Raw genomic sequence first — 4,894 nt, 5'->3', positions numbered from 1 at the left:
CCAGAGGGACTCCTCTGCCACATGGATCCAGGCTTAGATGAGGTGGAGGCATGGAGAGGCCTCCTTGGCCCTTTCCCTGCCCACTCCAGGATCCTAAGGCTTTGGGTGAGAGAAGATCCAAAAAGACACCTAAGTAGATAAGAATCCTTTTCTTTAAGCCCCAGAACAGGTTGGCCTTAGCTGTCCTCTCTGTGCCTCCTCTGGATTCTTACTGGTTTTGTTTGTGTTGAGTCCAGGGCTGAGTGTGGGGACTGGGGACCCTGATCGGCAGGAGGCAGCCTCTGGCCTCCCCGATCACCTAGTGGGGTGGGAGAGAAATGAGGGAGAAGTGATCTGCAAGAGATCTAGAAAAGGGGCCCACTTCATATATAGATTTAACTCTTTTAGTTTAACCCAAAGTCCCAACCTCTGCTGACTGCTATGGCCCAGTTTTGGGCACTTGATGATGAATAAGAGCATCTCCATGGTAATATGTGTATGGAAGTGGTGTGTGTGTGTGTGTGTGTGTGTGTGTGTGTGTGTGTGTGTGTGTGTATGCCCATGTGTAGAGGTGTGGGGAAGGGTGCTTGGGCTTTCCCTACAGCCCCTTACCCCCAAGTATGAGGTCTACAACTAGGTGATTTTGGGTGGTCAAGAGATGAGGACTTAAATATCATTAAATCACAACATGAAAAAGTTATTTACCTTTTAGTTCATTTTCAGCCCGTCTGATTATGTCAAGATAAAGCAACTTATTTTGGCACTCAGATGCTTTGGACTCTCTAAAACTTCCTACTCTTTGTTAAAAAGATTAAACAAGTTCATTTAAAGAAAAATGTTAATAACAGCACAAGTGAGTGCATGGTTATGGATGCACCTGACAAGGTAGACCCAGTCTGGGATGTAAAGGAATGGTTAGAGTGAGAGTGCAGGGTTTTCGGGGTTTTATATCTTTATTTTTACCCTGATCACTCTTATTACAGATAGTTAAAAGCTGGCTGCTCCAGGGAAATATGTGATAGGAAGGGGCAGATATTCTTGAATAACTGTCCAAAGGAGTAGATAGTAATTTTCTCTAAAATATGCAAGGTTTTTGCAGGGCAACAGCCCCTGCCACATAACTACTATGGCGAAAGGTAATCAGGTGCAGGATATTATGTGAAGCACTTGAGGATACTTCCTGGGATGTGCCCTGGCGTAGGCACCTCTTCATTAGGTGAGGTTCTTTGAGTTGAATTTCCTTGTTCAGCTTCAGGGTTGCTCAGTTTTTCAGGGCAACGCAAATGCAGGGAATGTTGCCTGGATTTACATAACTGTGTTCTTTTTTCTTCTGTCCTCCAGCTCTGAAATTCCAGGGTAGTTCAAGTGCATATCAAGTCCTGGAGCAAATTGGAGATGACATACTGGTGTGTTGTGGGAATTTATGTCAAGGTAGAAGCTGGCCACCCGTATCTGTGGAGGTGGGCACGGGAGAGAAGCGCTGCAAGGAAATTCTAGCCATTAAAGTCCTGTGGGTCACTAAACGCAGCAAACTCCTGGGGAGAACTTGCAGTATTGCACATGCTATCCCTACCATGAGGAAAAGTTCCAAACAAAACTGGAAATCTTTTGACTTTTGATCAAGATATTGGCCTGTGTAGGGTTTTAGACTACAGCTCTGCTAAAGAATTGCACATGCTTGTTTTGGCTCATAAAGTATTATTTTTTCCATCCCCAACCCTTTTTGAGCACATCAGAACTTGCTTGATATGCCTCTCCTTGGGGGCTGGGGAGGCAGGGCCAAAAATTGATGGCAAAATTGTGAAACAAGCAAAATATATCTTTGGTTTTTCCAACATTCCCTTTCTAAATCCTTCTCCCAGATTTCAGTAACCTTCTCTTTCCCAGCCAGTGGGCCCAATCCTCACTTATTGCTTGGGGTTCCTCCTATAATAGAAAAAAAAATTCATAAACTCATTCTCAGTGAGGTACTCCCAGGGTATTCCCCTTCTAAGGAATGTTTCATTTCATTTTAATTAATTAATTACTTAATTAATCGAATCATAATTGATTATACATATTTTTGGGATTCAATGTTGACATATGTTGATCAATCAATATTAGTAGTATGTATATTGTTACAAATTGTACTTGTTCTTTATGCCCCTTGTCCAATCTTTCCCTATTCCCCTCTCCCTCCCCCCTCCCACCACTGATAACCCTAGATTTCTTCTCTCCTTCTGAAAGAGTAATGGTCCCTCTGTTGATTTGTTTCCTAGATTATCTGTCCAATGCTGAGAGGTGTGTTCAGGTCCCCCAATATTATCATAGAGTAGATGCTTCTTCTGTCACTCTGGAATGAGCTTTGTAAGAGAGAGACACCCTCTTCTTTTCTTTGGTCTCTGCTGGTGACTCTCCTTGTGTTGATGCACTCCAGTGGCTGGTGGATCATCTGCTTGGTGGTTGTGATGTCTAGCCACTTTCACAGTAGCTGTGGTTATTGTGGTAGCTATGGTGGGCCACCCACTTGGATGTGATGTTTTTGGCATGCTCCTTGGCACTGGTGGTGTGCCTGGTTGTGGGCAGGGGGTCCAGTCCCTGGCTTGATGCCCTGGGCCCCCAGGCATGGCCCCAAGGTGCTGGCAGTTTGCCTAGTTGTGGGCAGGGGGGTCCGGTCCTCAGCTCTTTGCCCCAGGCTCCTAAGAGGGCCCCTGAGGTGCTGGCAGTGTGCCTGGTTGTGGGCAGGGGGTCCGGTCCCTGGATTCATGTCCTAGGCTTCCAGGTGGGGCCCTGAGGTGCTGGTGGTGTGCCTGGGTGTGGGCGGAAGGGTCTGGCCCCTGGCTCCATGCCCTGGGCCTCTGGGCAGGGCCCCCAGGCACTGGCAGTGTTCCTGGGTGTGGGCAGGTGTCCAGTACCTGGCTCCATATCTTGGGCCCCCAGGCAGGGCCCTGAGGCACTGGCAGTGTGCCTGGGTATAGCAGTGGGGTCCAGCTTCAAGCCTCAGGTTCCCAGGCAGGCCCCAAGGCACTGGCAGTATACCTGGTTGTGGGTGGGTGGAGGGGTCTGGTCCCTGGCTCAATGCCCTGGGCCTCTGGGTGGGAGGAATATTTCATTTTAAAAGAGGACCAATCCTTAGAAAAGGCAATGAAATTAATTGTAGAAAGGTAATTGAAATTAGTTTAGACATGGTTACACCTGAAGATGGGCCTAGCTGAAGGTGAGAGGGATTTCCAGTCTCCCAGTCCTTGACTCTGTCCATGGGGGAGAGCAGGGGGAAAGGGACACTCCTGGCTGTCCTTCCACCAGATCTTTCTTAGTTCACACTAGCTCTGGTGTGACTGGGACACATCACTCTGCTCCATCTCCCTCAGATGGAAAGTCACAGAATGACTGTATGACTTAGTAAAAGACTAAATAAACCAATTCTGCTTGAAGCCAATTTAACCAGCTATAAAATAATGTGAGATGCATGTGTATTATTTGTGGGTGGTTCCTTCCAGATATTGCCCAAATAGTTTCTGTGGTATTTTTGTATATTTAAAATACAAAATATGTTCAGATAGAGTGCCATGGAAACCCACATAGAAAAGCCCAGGAAAAGCAACTCACTCCTGTAGCTTAACTCTGAGACTTGTTTTGCACAGAGCTCTGCCTCCATGAGTGTTTCTCTATTGAAATGAATCACAATTAATCCATTGGATTATACAGGCAGACAATGTTTCTGTTGCAGAGTGTATCAAAGTGAATCTAGAGTGAAACTTCTGAATACTAGTTTCCAAGTAAATGAGAGGCTGAGGTTCTGACCCCTGTGCTGGCAAGCTGTTATTGATCCACAGTTGATGGAAGGACACTAATTTTTCGTGTGGAGATACTGCCTGCTTAGTAACTCTCTTAAAAAAGAAGTCCGTCTTCAGACTTACTGGGTCATCGTCCCCTTTTAGCTCTGTCAGAAGGGCCAAGTAGCTGCAGAGTGCATCTGTCTCCCTCCCAGCTTGGCAGCACACGTGAGATTCATTAGCCTCAGGAGCATCAGTGAGTGTGTGTGGGTGACCGTGACTCATTAGTCAGCCAATGCGTCGTGGTGCCCATGAAGCAGTCATCTCTGCCCTGAATGCAGGGCATGCACTCAGCAGCAGTGTGGGAAGCCAATTACAGAGCTGTCTCTCAGGGATGCAATCCCCTGGGATCCTAGGATTCCCTGAGCGGACTTGAGGATGTGTGCTGTCATGTCCAATGAGTGGGTGAGTCTATCACCAGATGGCCCCCTTTCTGGCTGAGCTGGCTATTTCTTCCCTGATTAAACACTTGTTTTTCCTCCTCAGGGGAAATGGGAAATGGTCACCAAATGGCTATAAGCAAAGAGGTTTGCTGCAGCACCTAAAGTTTGCTGGCATAGCTGTCCCCATTCAAGGACCAGGAGAAGCTCTTTTAATTTAACTCCTGGAGTTGTTAACAATGAACTGCTGTCTACCTCAGCTTAAGACATTTCTTTTTCCTGTGTCTGGTTTTTAACTCTCTTTAGCCATGTAGATCAGGCTGACATGCTCTTCTCATGAAATGCAGAGGAGCCTAGAGTTTGAAATTTTAGTGGCATCTCTGGGCTGTATGGGAAGGGTGCCATCTGCTTCCTCAGACCATCTGAAACCATGGAGGATTAAAACTGTAAATGTTCTCTCTTTTTCCTATTTTCCTTTTTTTAGGGAAAATGGGTAGTTGTCCCTAGCGGGGGTGCACATGCAGCCAGAAGGAGAGAGCCCTAAGGGTGCAGTTGGATGTGATGGTCCTCAGTTGGATGCACTGAGGACCAAGGTTGTCCAGTTCAGGTGGCAGATGCAGGTTTTATTAAACATGTCAGGGCAGAGCTGGTTTTCAACAAAAATTTGAGATTGGCAAATATTTTCCCAAGCCCCTTTGCTCCCTGTAGGGAAAGTAAATA

Source organism: Galeopterus variegatus, unplaced genomic scaffold (assembly GCF_000696425.1).
Source record: "Galeopterus variegatus unplaced genomic scaffold, G_variegatus-3.0.2 Scaffold2605, whole genome shotgun sequence".
NCBI lineage: Eukaryota > Metazoa > Chordata > Mammalia > Dermoptera > Cynocephalidae > Galeopterus > Galeopterus variegatus.
Note: the sequence above shows the minus strand (reverse complement) of the source record.